General features: G+C 40.0%; 1 long non-coding RNA gene across 2 annotated transcripts in view; it reads right to left on the minus strand.

Annotated features, from left to right (window-relative positions):
- Positions 1-348: 348 nt before the first annotated feature.
- LOC102152834 overlaps positions 349-15278 on the minus strand; it is a 146396-nt gene continuing 131466 nt past the window's right edge. The window contains exons 7-8 of one of the 2 annotated variants that reach the window (XR_005366553.1): positions 6226-6409; positions 349-489 (exon numbers count right to left, since the gene is read on the minus strand). This is a non-coding gene — a long non-coding RNA (uncharacterized LOC102152834). Of the gene's footprint in view, positions 490-5123; positions 6410-15278 lie in introns of those variants that run through there. The other variant, XR_005366552.1, reaches the window with a different exon arrangement.

Genomic DNA, 15278 nt, shown 5'->3' on the forward strand with positions numbered 1-15278 from the left:
CAGGAGAAGGGGCAATGGTGCACAGGCTGAGCATCTATGATCAAGAATATCCTTTATCTCCAGAATCTCTGTCCTTGCAAGGACAGAGTGGTGGGATTATGCTTTCTCTCCTTCATCCCCCAGACTGGCAGCATGAAACTGTGTTCAGCTGACCCAGAAGAATTTTGATGGATCCCAGATGACAACAAATGCAAGTGGCAAAAATATAGCCCATTTCCACATTACTTATGATCATTTCATATGACTTTCCCCTCCAAAGAAAATAGTGGAAACTATAGTTGAGTGAAGACTCCAAAATCAGACTCTGTGTATTTAGCAACAAGGATCATCTGGATGGAGAGATAAGATACTGGACCTGCTCAAGGTGGGTATCCTTTATGGGCAAGGAGATTTTCTAGTGATTTATTAGTTTTATGGCCACAGCAGCTTCAGGTGATAGCAGAAAAACATCCCATTTTTTGTTGAGATCTGTAAGCATTCTACATGTGCCTTGGAACAAAGGAGAGAAGAACAAAAGCACGAGAAAAATGGTTAAATATTAGATGATTAACAGACCTTTTTTCCCTTCTTTTTAATGACCACATTCCAGCTCTTTTCAGCACTGTTAAATTGGAGTATTATAAAGATAAATCTAATACACAAGAGTTACTAGTATGTAACCTGCATCTGGTACCATTGACCTTGTAGGTGTCTCAGTTCCCGTTCAGATAATTGCCAAGAGAAAAAATTATAAATATAGGCTGTTACTACTCTAAGCAAAATCCACTGCAAAAGCAGTTAGTTCTGAGACAAATTGCCTAAGGAATCCACGAGATCCCCAAGGTCCATTGTGTTTACTGGTCAAGATCCTAACATGAGCACTAAATCAAAAATTCTAGTTTCTGGAGACTTCTCATAACTTTAAACACTGTCTTAAAATGCATTTCACTCTGCACATTAAAACCTAAGGGAGAATCGATCACTTCAAAAATTATTACTCTGTGATCTATGGCATTGAGATAATTCAACAAATTTTGGCCATGCATAAGGACATATTTATACCAAAAAGGAAATTTTCAAAGGACATTTCTTCTAGTGAAACTCATGTTTTTTAATGACAATTATTACATATTCTGGAGACATTTAACCATTAATGGTGGGTTAATCTCAAGACACAACTGAACATTTTTAGAAAGTTAAGCCAAAATTAATCAATCTATCTAATTTCTACTAAGGGGAGAAGAAATGTCCCCTGAAGACCACATTTTCTTATGAGGCTATAAGTTTAAGACAGCAGTATAATTGGAAAGAAATTTATTAAAGGGCTTGAAATTATCCTCAAATTAAAACATTTACAGCCTAAAGCTGTAATTAGGGCAAAGGTAAAGGCAAGAGATTCTCAAAGCAATCTTGGCTGCTTGGACTTGGATGCCTTCTTTGCTAATTCATTATCTTGCTTCCATTGTTAATTATGGGGCTCCCCAAGGTTTGATAATGATTCTTTTGCTTCTTTTCCTTTTCCTTTATTTTATTCATTAATTTACATGATTTTAACAAATTTACATAGAGATTGAGCTAACATTGATTGATGCCCCCTGAATGCTAAGCATTGTCAGGTACTTATAGAGTTAACTGTAGACCTTATGTGAAATGCCTAATTCCTCTGATTATTTCTTTCCACTAAACAGTTCCACATGACTCTATCAGAAAGCTATGCTGAATGTAGTGAAGGAGGGAGACATCTGGGAGTCGAGGGGCAGGGTTCTTGTCCTAGTGCTATCATTAATTAGCTATGTGACCCTGAGCAAGTCACTAGATCTCTCCCTGACTCAGTAAAATAAAGATGTTGAACTAGACCAAAAGTTGCAAATTGGTACTAGTTTGGACAAATCCAGGTTTTAGACATATTTGCTTGGCCTGCACAATGATTTTTAAATGTGGAAGGTTTAGTAAAATTCTAGATTTCTGTCTTCTCTTGAAAAAGTGGAGGATATAAGCCTGATTCCCATGATGGCAATAATTGGCTGCAGACAAGAAGTTGCTGCCCCTCCAGATTCCCTACAATTCCCAATATTCCCTACTGTGCTATGAGTGTTTCCCTTCACCCACTGACTTTACAAGGCCTGCTTCTGAACCAGACGGCCAAAGCAAGCACTAAAATGCACTAGTTTTACTTCTATAATTGCAGCTTATGATTTATTCAGGCCTTCTCCTCATAAGTCCAGAACCATAAACATAACATTTGAAATCTACCTCAAACTCTTCAGTGTTAAATAAATTCATATATTTTATTGGGAGCTGTACATCCCTTCATAACTTCTATTTGACCATTTTGTCATATCTAAGCCCCCGAAGAATTTATAATCTTGTTTTTACCTCCTTCCATACTTCACTCATAATCAAATGTTATAAACCCCTTCTCAGAAATTGCAAGTCATTATATCCAAAGCCAGTATTCTTAATAGGGCTAATCAATTCATATATCAATTCATATATTCAAAGTAATCAATTCATATATTCAAATCAATATATGTTCCTAATCAATTCATATATTCAAAGTAAGAACACCCATATTCCTTATAAGTCTACAAAGTTTCTAACACTTTAGCACATATTCTAAAGAAGCAATCATGGATTTCAAGGATCTTTGAAGCAGAGACTACAAGTTGCTAGGAGCTATTTTTCTCATCCTCCTTTAGTTAGAAAACCCAGATTTTACTTTGGCATGGTGGGGGAGTCCACTGAGAGCACCTAAAAGACTACATTTCTCATAACTCTTGAAGCTAGATGTGATCATGTGACTAAGCCTGGACCAATGAGATCAGCAAAGTCTTATATGAGCATTCTGGATAAGCAGCCTAAAGCAAACCAACTCAATGGGGGGAAAGCTTCTTTTCCCCTTTTTCCCTTTTCCACCTGTCTGACTACATCACAATGACTGGAGCTTCAGGAGTCATTTTGGACCAAGAGATAATACCACTAAGATTGGAAGCCAGCCTTTAAGATGATAAGAGAAGAAGGATAGAAGGCTGGGTCGCTGATGACCACAAAGCACCATACCACTGTTCAGAGTGTAACACTAACATACCAAAATACTGGTATTTACTAAACTCTTTAAAAAAAAATTGCCTATTAGCAGCTGAATCTAACTCTAACTGACAAAGGTGGACTCTCTTTTCTGGCTAGTCCACCTTCCTAGTAATTCTTACATTTTTTTCTCTTTAAATCATGATGACACTTTTTTCATAACTGTTTATATTTTACCCCATCTATGAAGAGTTTCCAGACTAAGAGCATCGAGCCCTTATCACCCTTCTTACCCAGGAACCTCTGGCCCTTACATTGCAGGGTTTTATCCTAGCTACTTCCTTAGCACTGAGGCTAAAATGTTTTACCTAATAGATCAGACTCACAAAGGAGGGGGAGGATTGTAGTAGAGGGGAATAAGGAGAACTGGAAACTAGAAGGCCAAGGAATGGAGAGGACTTTGGCTGCTTTTCAATTTGCTGTGGAGTTATGTTTTGCTTTGTTTTGTTTTGACCCACAAGGCATCTGTATCCCCTTAGCCTACTATGGGTCATAAAAAAATAAAAATAAGAGTTTGGGAGAAATTCCCAATTAAAAGAGCATAGATTAAAATGTAATTACTAGATCCCATAGCAGTGGAAGAGGAACGTTTTAGTATTCCTAAAAGGCATAAGTTTGGCCCTGAGTTTGGAACACAGTTTGGACTTCCATACAATGCCCAGAACCAACCTCCATTCCATGCACTTCATGGTCTCTGTATAGGAGAAGATCCCTGTTTATTGCATGACTAAGTCTTAAGAGTTTAGTGATGTCAATATGCACTTGTGTCACCCCACTTCTTTTTTTTTTTTATTCATGATGGAGGGAGAGAGAGAGAGAGAGAGAGAATGAGAGAGAGAGAGAGAGAGGCAGTGAGACAAGCAGAGGGAGAAACAGGCTCCATACAAGGATCCTGATGTGGGACTTGATCCTGGGACTCCGGGATCATACCCTGAGCCAAAGGCAGATGCTCAACTGCTGAGCCACCCAGGCACCCCTCAATCCCACTTCTTAAGTCACCCTTAGCATCTCAGAAAATCACAAGATGCATGATGGCAGGAACCATGAGGTTGCCTTGACTTTAACTACTTCTTCACCTTCCTAGCCATTCTGATCCCATTATATAATAAGATCTATTACAGAATCTTTTTCATCTTCTGTTCCCTTTATGAGCAGTTAACTCTGTTACCTGCCAGCCAGGTAAAATGTCATAAAGTGGGAGGACCGCTGACCTTCCTGGGCCGAGGTTCCGGGGCTGGGGTGGGGGCAGCCCTGGCCCCACTGCCTCCACCCAAGATGCCCCCCCCAACCATCCTGAGCGCCATCCGTCGGCAGATGTTCAGCGACGCGGGCAGCGGGGACGATGCCCTGGATGGGGACGATGACCTGGTGATCAACATCCCGGAGTGACCCACACCCCTGTGGCTGAGCCCCTGCCCCTCGCCCGATGCTAGCACACACAAGCCCCCCAGCTTCCGCAGAGACCTTTATTGACGCCCAGTTGCCATGCCGCGGCCACTGACACAATCAGAAAAGGCGTAAACATGCACGAATGTCCCCTGGAAGGTGGGGTCCCCACTGGGAGGGGGGCCCTCCCCATCTGGGCCCGCATGCCAGGGACAGTTAGTTAAATGAGTGGCCAGGAGCATCTGCCGCCTCTCAGAGAGGCGGAGACCCCACAGTGGTCCCCCCATTCAAAAGGGCAGCTGTACAGGGCTAGGTTGGTTGGTTTTTAACGAAGATTCTGTATTAAAGGAGTGGCTCTTTTAAAAAAAGAAGAAGAAGAAGAAGAAGAAGAAGAAGAAGAAGAAGAAGAAGAAGAAGAAGAAGAAGGAGAAGGAGAAGAGAAGGAGAAGAAAGAAGAAAGAAGAAAATAGAAGAAATAAGAAGAAAAGCAGAAGAAGAAGAAGAAGAAAAGAAGAAAAAAAAGACCTCCTCCTAGCCATTCTCAACGAAGGCTACTCTCCGAGGACCCCAAAGAAGAAGAAGAAGAAGAAGAAGAAGAAGAAGAAGAAGAAGAAGAAGAAGAAGAAGAAGAAGAAGAAGAAGAAAGTAAAATAATATAACAATGTCCACAACAGAAAAAGAAAAAGTAATGAGCCACTGACCTTAATATATTTCTTTATCCACAGGTCAGTTACATGAAATTCCTTGAAGCCTCCCCACTTTCAGTTAGTGAAGAGATGGTTTATTTGAGTCATTAAGTTTTCCTAAAACACTCAAGTGGGAAAATACAGTTGCTATATCTTGGAATTTCTTCCAGACCATAAAAGAGTATCAGGACTGAATATAAAGTATCAGCATGTCCCAACAGAGGGTAAACCCAGCACAGAAAGTATGAAGGTGGATGGAGATAGAGAGGTAGACCCCAGATGATATCAAGAAAGCTGTCAGAAAGTGGCCAAACCTACCACTGAAACTCCCAATCACTTAAAACAACAACAACAACAAAAATTAAGCTACAGAAAATCCAATACAAACTTGTTCAAGTGAAGTAAAGAATCAGGTGACTCAGAACTGGCTTAAGATGCAGCTGCTTGAAAGGTCTCACATTATGTCACCAGATATGTTCCATATGCCACCTCTACTTAGCTCTGGTCTCCTCTGCACATTAGCTTAATTTTTTAACACAGACACCCTTCATGGTCCATAAGACCTTTGGACTACCTCACAGCTTCTTACACCTTAGCCTAAGACTTTAGCAAAAACTAGAGCAGCTGTTGTCTGATAGTCTACAAAAGGCATCTCCTTCTCGCTCTCACAGAACCTGCTCGAAGTGCATGCCTAGCCTATAACCAATGACAAGAGCCAGTGAGCATAAATTACTTAAAACTGGGTCTTGTATTTCATCCCTGCAAGTGGGGAAAGCATGGCTCCTGGAGAGATTTGGGCTATGATTACCAAAGAAAGCAAAACGATTAAGGGAGAGCCATAAATAAAGGCTACAAAGGACAGGAAACAAAGAGGAACACCCAGAAAAGCAGGAGGGAGAAGTGATTTCATCAAAATTGTTAACAAGATTGAATCCCAGTTACTACAACAGAGGCACAGATCAGTAGTGGAGTGATAACAAGAAGAGATTTGGATAAAATTCTGTAAATACCACATGCTGAGGTCAAATTTGTCTTAGTTTCTGGTAAGAACATGGTCATGTCACCCTATCTGTGGCAAGAGAAGCACCTCAAAGGCAGGACCTGACATTCTTCTGCTCAAGAATGGAGTGGGCTTGAGCTGAATCCAGAGCCAGAAAGAATAGCTTCGTGCAGTGTACTTAAAATCTTGGTCTTTTTATTTCCTTGGCAATGATGAAGAAGGGAAGAAAGTGCCCAGCTGCTCAGTTTCCGTGACCGATGGAACAGTCCCTCTGAAAAAAAAAAAAAAATCAATGGTTACATCTAAAATCTTGAAATTGTCAGAACTATGCAAACTTTCCCCAAACTACAAAATAGTGACTTAATGAATTAGGCCAAGCAGGCAGGAGAGCACCTAAGTGCCTCAATTTGGATTCTGAACTGGTTTCTTATCTCAACTCCTATCAAAAGATGCGATTCAGGAGCTTGAGAGAGAGGGGCCCTTGCCGAAAGTCCTCTTGTGTCAGCCAGGCGCCGCCTAATAGATGATGACAGCCTGATGCCTCTCCTGGAGAGCATCATGACAGGTCTGGAGACTTGAAATCCTCAGCTGCCAGAGGCGAGGTTCCAAGCAGTGATTGCCAGACATGGACAAAACAGAGACTCACGTGAGGAGGCAGCATGCTAAGCCCTCAAAGCACCAAGTGAATGGGCAGGGAAAGGGGGGTGCTGTGATCTGATCCCTACGTCCACTCAGAGCTCACATTTAGCTTAAGCAAGTGGATGGCTGCTACCAGCAGAGCTCTAAAGAGAACTGTCAGAGGGCCTTGTTTGTCAGGGCTGCTCCTGACCGTACCTTCTGTCCTGCTGGACCAGACTCTCCGATTCTCCCTGTGGTGAGGCTGGTCTGTGTTCCTACAGGTCACTAATGACTGTGCTTCACCCCACAGTTCTATGTGGCAGCTCTGAGTTCCATTCTAATGACTTTTTTTTTAATTTAATATTCTCATTCTAACTAGATTTAGTTTTATATCCCTAGATTGGTTTGAAAAATACAGAAAATACAGTGGTTTTATTCTAAATCTGAGTATATGCCATAGCAAAATGCACTAGTATTCCTGTCCAAGTATTAATTTCCTGCCAAGCTTAAGGTTGGATTCAGTCTCCATAATCTCTTTGCAAACTCAAATTATTTAGTACATACACTGATTAAAACATTAAAATACGTATTGACATTTAATGTGAATGTGTTTATTGTGCCACTAACTAGGTGGCATATGTATTCAAGATACACACACAGAAAATTAAATGACTTTTGCACCTGCAAGACAATTGGAGGAGTGCCAATGACTTCCTTTATTCTTTACCTGAGGCTCTATGACCATCATCTGCATTTCCTTCTATATTTAGAATTCTGGAATCGGTCCCTTTTGAGACAGGGTAACTGTCACGAGCCACTCAGGTCAGTAGTGAGACATCAGCATTAAATGGTGTCTGCTATTAGCCTCACTGAGATCCCAGTTAAGTACGCAGGTTCTTGAGAACCATAAATAGGCTGAATCCTTGGTAGGTTCCCACATCTTGAATCTCAGGTTGGTGGTATGCCCTATTTTTCAATTCCTCTAAACAAGAAGTCTTGCCAGTCTTTCTCTCCAACTCCTGAGGATTACGTTTTCCTACCTGCAAACAGACCTCCTTGCTGTTCTCCAAACATTTCCTCCTGAACGTTTCATTTCTATGTTCCATCTGACTATCAATATATTATTTAGACCAGCGGGAGGCTTCTGACTTACTAAGAAACCACCTGTACCCACTTGCCATTTCATCACCCTGACTAGACCTTTCCTGCTCCTCTGAAGCTTGGCCAGGGCCTTCCCTAACCATGGTCATGTTTAAGTCACAGTTTTAAGTCATGAATACTTCCTATCTTGGCCATTTCATTACATACAGTTCTGGCTTGAATATGGCAGATACTCAAAAGTGGTATTTATTTGTCTTGGTTTTATATCCTCAAATCATTGAAAATGGGAAAATGGTAATCCGACTGTAAGACTGGGTCTGTGCAGTACTTCTAAATACCTGAAGCCAAGTATTATTTTTTGTTTTATTTTATTTTTTTAAAGATTTTATTTATTTATTCATGAGAGACACACACACACAGAGAGGCAGAGACACAGGCAGAAGGAGAAGCAGGCTCCATGCAGGGATCCCGGGTCTCCAGGATCACACCCTGGGCTGAAGGCGGTGCTAAACCGCTGAGCCACCCGGGCTACCTTATTTTTTGTTTTAGATCTTAATAGAGCACATCCGTCTATTTCTTGTCCAATCATTAATTTCCCTATGATGCAGATGAGCATTCTCCATTTTTGTCACTGAAAAAGCCCTATTTCAGAAGAGAATAAATACATACTTCATGGGTCACACTTGTTTCCCCAGAAACTGTCTTTGAATTCTAGTGTTCTAAAAAATAAATACAAATTTAGCTTTTATCTCATTATGTATATATATGTTTGTATATATATGTTTATATACATATATATACACACACACATATAATTTTGTCTATATATACTCATATAGATAAAATACATATTGATACTGCATTTTAAAAGATTTAATTACTTCCCATCAAGTAAGAATAGTAGCTACTTTAAGAATATGGATTTGAAAAAAAAAAGAATATGGATTTGGTTTGCTCTGTGGGTTCATGCACTTTCAATATATAGTTACACCCCCAGCATGTACTCACACCTTGGGGTTTTTTTTAGTTTTTTTTGTTTGAGATAGAGAGCATGAGCATGTTAGTACATGTGCCAGATGAGGCAGAAGCAGAGGGAGAGGGAGAGAGAATCTGAAGCAGACTCTGTGCCTACCGCAGAGCCCATGACCTGAGATTATTCAGCCGAAATCAAGAGTCAGTGGCTTAACTGACTGAGCCATGCAGGCGCCCCTCTCACACCCTAATTTGATTATGCATATAGATGTAGACCAAGGTTAACATTTTTTCAGAAGAAAATCATATGATCTTTTGGATTGAATATAAATGCAATTGATAATGCCTGCCTCCTTTTAGGCTTCTTAAAAATCTACCTTATTTTCTCTTTCTCCATGTCCCCCATAAAATAGGACAGTATGTTTCCATCAGAATGTTGTGAGTTTGAAAAGCTCCTATTTTCCCTTTCAAAAGGAAAATGGTAATTCCCAGCTACCTCAAATGAGATGAAATACCTGATGTAATTTTTAGTCCTAACCTTACTGAAAATACATTGAATCCACTTAGTAACTTTGGACCTACATTCGTATCTGTAATTACTTATATAAATACAGATTTCTTACGTTTTTATTTTTATTTTATTTTATTTTTACCATTTCATCTCTTGCCCCTATACCTTTCAGAGGAAAAAAAATTAAGCATAACATACTTGAAATAAAAGTCCACTTTATTGACTTACATCAAGAGACTTTTCGGTGCCCAGTCATAAGGAAAATTTGTGTCAATTAAGATCTTCAAGTAGAAAGAGAGAAAGAGAGAGACAAACCAAGAAACAGACTCTTAACTATAGAGAACAAACTGATGGTGACCAGAAGGATGTTGGGGTGGGGGATGGGGGAAATAGATAAAGGGGATGAAGAGTACACTTACCATGATGAGCAATGAGCAATGCACAGAAATGCTGAATCACTATATTATATACATGAAACTAATATAACAGTATATGTTAACAATACTGTAATTAAAAAATAAAGTAAAATAAAAGTAAAACAGTCTTCAAGTAGATAATATAGTCCAAAAATGTTACTTTTTATGAGAATTTGATGGATGTTTACACCAAAAGACTTAAAGCAAAACAAATGCCAACTGACCTGGAAGCTCAGTCCTTTAAAAATAAAGAGGCAGGTTTATTATACAGTAAAGTTTCACAGAAGAGTAGCATTTATTCCAATGTGGTAGGGTGGGAAGAAAGGATACTGATCAGAATGGCAGATTTCACAATTCAGAAGATCATAGTCCTGGAGGAGTCTTTGGGTCCTTTTTGGCTTCACCATGTCCTCGAGTATTGGACACAACTCCCTTTGCAGGAAACAGGAGAAGAGAGGAATAAAGGCCTCTTTGAAAAGCAGTGATAAAGGGATCCCTGGAGGATTTCTGAGCTCTTGAAATGATCTTCATGGCAACAGCTTGACTCTGCTTCCTGCTTCAGTGAAGGTTGCTGGAATATGAATTAGGGGTGAAGCACTGGAGCTATTTGCAAGTTCATGTTAAAATTTGATTTCCCAAATTCAGGAATGCAGTCAATTTGTAGCTAAATCAAAACAGTGCTTTAAAGGCACCCTACAAAGGAGCTCAGTGCATGAAGTAAGCACCAACCAGCTTTGCTTTTGCAAGCGGTCTCATAGGGGAAAATATAGGGAAGATTCCATCATCCTCATGTTAAAGGCCCAGAAATGTCTACAGAATATGGTATCTCACCAATGGTCTTAATCTTAGATGATGTCACCAAAAGTGACATATGGAAATTGCAGTGAGTTTGAGGTTATGTGCTCTTCCCATTTTAAAGCTTCAAGATTCCCCAGCATCACTTTTAATGTCAACGATTTTTTATAGCATCAAGATGCCATGCTGTTCCTAAGCCATACTTTCAAATCTTTTCTTACTTTGCTACCTTAGGACTGATCGTATAATTTCCAATGCTTCATCTGTACTTCCCAAATTCAGAAAATTCTATTAAATTTGTTGGGTAATTGAAATTCTTTATTGAATTAGTTACTGAAAGTTAAATAGCTTCTCTTGCAAATCATCTGGAAGCTGGTGATGGTGGCAGTTACTCAAGAGAGTCCTTCATGATACATGAGTTATTCCCATAAACCTGTCTAGGCTTGGGGGGGAAGAAAGAGAAAGCTCTGGCCAAAAGAGTGGCAGTTTCCAGTATATCATCATACTGCCTGGGATTTGACAATTACCTGCATTCACATTCTCCTTCCATACTGCACCATGCTATGATGCTTTCAAAGGCATTTGCATGACATAGGGTACTACCAGTATCAGTAATGTGGCTGAGGGACCCTGAGATGAGTTGATACCATCTGTGCAAGGGTAAGTCCTTACATGCACATGAAACATGTCCAAATGGCTGGCTATCTGGCTTCTAATAGTAATCAAACAGACATCTAGGGTTCAGAAACTAGGCTCTAAAGTAGACGTAAACTAAATTTATTAGGGCTATATGCAAAGTGACAATGTCTTATTAATCAACTGTTAGCTCTAGATATCTTCTACAGAGGACTGACTAGCCTCCACCTGGCAAAACTTTTCCTTTTGGTGGGCAGTATGACGACAGAACTTCTAATGGAAGAGACCCCATGGGAAAGAATGAAGGGGCCCTGGGAGCAGAGAGCAGATCCTGGCTGACAGCCAGTAAGGAAATAAGAATCTCGGTCCTACAACTGTCAGTAAGTGATTCTGCTAATTTTGGCCTTGTGACATCCTAAGCAAAGGATTCAGTTGAACCCAGCCACACTTTAATCCACAGACTTCAGGTGTTGTTTTAAGCCAGATGAACTGTGATGGTGCCCATAGGAAGCCAGCACAGACACACTACATATGCTGCAGTAGAAGAGGAGGGAGAGTCCTGTCTAGTCAATGTGAAGAGGCGGAGCAGCCCAGGTGATTGAGGATGTCGACCTAGTAGAGGTAAGATAGCAATGTAACCACATGGGACAGGCATGTGGGCCATCAGGGTAGAGCCATCCATACATGCCATGAAGAATTTGTAGGCTTCTGTAGAGTTTCTCTTTTTGAAAGAAGTACATACTTGTTCTACACTCGAATTTTTTAAGTGGATATCATTATTTTAAAAAGAACTGTTCCTGGTTCAGAGCTGACAAAGTCAAAAATTCTTAAGATTCATGCCAAAATGGTTTTGTATAAGGCTATGTTTTTGGCAAACTCAGCATATGTAAAATTCAACATATTATATGTCATGCCCAGTGTTTCTCCACTTTCTCAATGATTTATATCAATTTAGCTTACTAGTATCTCCTTCTTTCACCCAATATCACCCCCAAAACAATTATTTCCTTTTCCAGAAGGGCATACATTTGTCCTTATTCATCCAACATAAACTAAATGGCCCCTATTAGGTGCCAGGACATTTTATTAAGAACTGAAGGTGATCAAAGATGAACAGGAATATCCCTTCTTACAAAGAGATTCAAGAAACACAGTACAGAGGACCCAAAACCAGAAAACACTAACTTACTGAACTATCACAAATCTTGAGGGGAAAAAAATAACACCTAGAAGCTGGAAACTAGAAGATAAACAGCTTGCTGAGGTTCAAAATGTCACAGCACACAGAGGAAGCGGAAAACTCTGCTGTGGCCCTCATGAGAAATACTGTGCATTTGTTTAATTTTTTAGCTCACCCTTAAAGCAGACCTCTGGATAGAGAAACAGTAGAGAGATGTGATGAATATATTTAATAAGTGAGAAACACAGGTAAGAAAAATACCAAGTATGATGATTTCATCTGTACAAATCTTAGACTAATCAAGAGGAAGAATCAATCAGAGGGCATTTGATCTGTATTTTCTTGATACCATCAGTTCTACCACAAATCCAGTATCCTAGGAGCTGGGGTTTGTTTTTATTACTTGTGTTATTAATTTATTAGTGTAAATTTACACCTGTCAACATAGATTTATAGCAGTGGAACTACCTCCTACAAATATTATAGTCTTCAAGGACACACAGCTAAGAACTCTTAAATTGCTGTAACACTTGCTAATATAGTTTAGCTTCACTTATGTGAAAAGATAAATGGCCAGAGTCCTGCTAGAAAAATTATTTTGGTAATAATTCTGATTTTCCTCCTGGCTTTTCTTAAATATTCTGAAGTTATTTTCATCTATGAATCACTGTCTCCAATGCCAACAAATGATGATTAGTAATTCTGCCCGCATGGGTTCAGTGCGGAAGAGAGGGCTCAACTTCACCCCCCCATCTTGGGGCAGGACTCCATGCTTTACAGTCATCTCCACTCACATTCTTTTCATTATTGTTATAGCAAATGAAGCTCTTAGCATTGCAGGCCAAGAAAAAGGGAATTCACATGTTTGGGACTGTGTGGTAAGAGCAATTGAGTAGGAAATGATTCGCCACAAGAAGCATTCAAGGTCACCCACAGCAAAAAACATGCTGAGTGTGTCTCCATGGACTGTCTTCCCTTTGCATTGCTCCTCACCTAACCCAGGACCTCATCTTCTCTTGCATGGAGAATTCCAACAGTTTCCTAACTGCCCTCCTATCCACTCTTCAAATACCTTCCAAGTAATTGCCATACCACATACAGCCTTAAATGAGACTTTTGTTTTAGATTGAATTGCACTCTTGCTTACAATCTTTCATTGGCATAAGAAACAATGAATAAAATTCAAACTCAGTAAGTATTCAAGAAACTCATGTCCTGCTCTCTGCCTACCCCTCCCTATAGCCTCTTTTCTGTGTGCCTCTCTTGCCCTTCTAATGCATGATCCATCCCTTCAGAACTCTTCATCATTATGCAGCATACCTGGCTGCATTTCCTAGCCTGGTGACTTCTTTTTGCCTGGGATATTTTCCCTTTTAAGCCTCGCCCTGGCCCAAATCTTCCAGGTTCTGGACAAATACCTGTTCATCTGAAGAGCTAAAGTTTACAAAATATTTTCTGCTCCCACCCACCCTCACCCCAACTCCACAGAGACAAGGAGACTATTCCTTTGCACTGCCTGTGTATCCTCTGTACAGTCCCCTCAGACTCCCCATCATGGGTTAGGAAACATCTTGCTTTTCATGCCTGTAACTCTGTGCCAAGCTCCCATAAGGCAGAGGCCACATGGTCTTTGTGTGTCCTGGAACCGCCTTCATGGACATTGTAACATTGCTGGGAATAGAAATCCACACAAAAAACAATGGCAAGTACAAAGCTTGGTATGTGATGAAGTGCTAAGGAATGTATATCTTGCTGTAAGCGTTTGGAATGTCCTAAGAAATCACATGGCTTGGTGGAGAGTTCTACTGTCACACAGATCTGAATTCACATCCAGACACTTCCACCTCCTAGCTGTGTGACCATGGATACGTCAGACCCTTTCCCTGGGCTAAACGAGGACAATAACACCTACCTCACAGAGTACTTGTGTAAATATCAGATGAGACGTGACAATCCAACACCATGGTTGCTAAGAAAATATCATTCTTGTCCCTCTTCTCTGAGAAGGGAGAGTGGATTATATGTGCTGAACAACTCAAGTGTAACTTCTTTTTATTATTATTATTTTTTTTTTACTTTTTTAAAATATTTTTTTCAGTGTAACTTCTTAAAGAAGGTTAAGATTTAAGCTTGACCTGGAAGCAAGGAGGATCTGGACAAACTGTGATAAATACAAAGACAATTGACTTTCTTAAACTCTTCCCAGATGTACCTGAGGCCCAGCCTTCACATGCTATGTCAGTCCTATAGTTCAGACTCTCATTGCAATGTGAGAGTAATTATGCATGAACATAATCCAGTTTCAAAATCCAAGAATATTTTAAATTGGAGAGAAGACATAAAATCATCATGATGTACTGAGAGAAGACTCATTCTTTAATTGAAAGAATGTTCCAAAATTAAGTTGAAGAGTTCTGGACTATTCACTCCTTTGCACAGAAGTAAGCATTGCACTACCAAACAGCAGTGCTGGCATTACATCTACCAACATTTAAACAAACACAGGGCAGGTAACAACTTCCATGTGTGGATAGTTGGAGTGTTACAGAGAAGTCCAAAGCAATCTCATTGACTTTCATGGGTAAGTGTTCAAGAAGCATCTTTTTTTTTTTTTTTTTTTCACATCTGAATATTTTCATGGCTGAAGGGAGGCCAAGATAGCTTGGGAAACAATTTACGATGATATGTAAAGTAGTTACATTTTCCAGCAAGTCAGGCTATTCAATTATTCCACTCAAATTAATAGCTCTTCGTGGCATTTGACGTGTGATAGTCTCAATCCAATCACCCACTTCAGCTGGAGGACAGCAAGTGCTACCCAGATGGGAAAGGGTCCAAGTTTGAAGTTGATCACAAACACCAGCCTTTGTCATGACTGTGTCCAACAGTAGCTTGCCATCATTGAGAAGGG

The sequence above is a fragment of the Canis lupus genome, chromosome 11 (assembly GCF_011100685.1).
Source record: "Canis lupus familiaris isolate Mischka breed German Shepherd chromosome 11, alternate assembly UU_Cfam_GSD_1.0, whole genome shotgun sequence".
Lineage (NCBI taxonomy): Eukaryota > Metazoa > Chordata > Mammalia > Carnivora > Canidae > Canis > Canis lupus.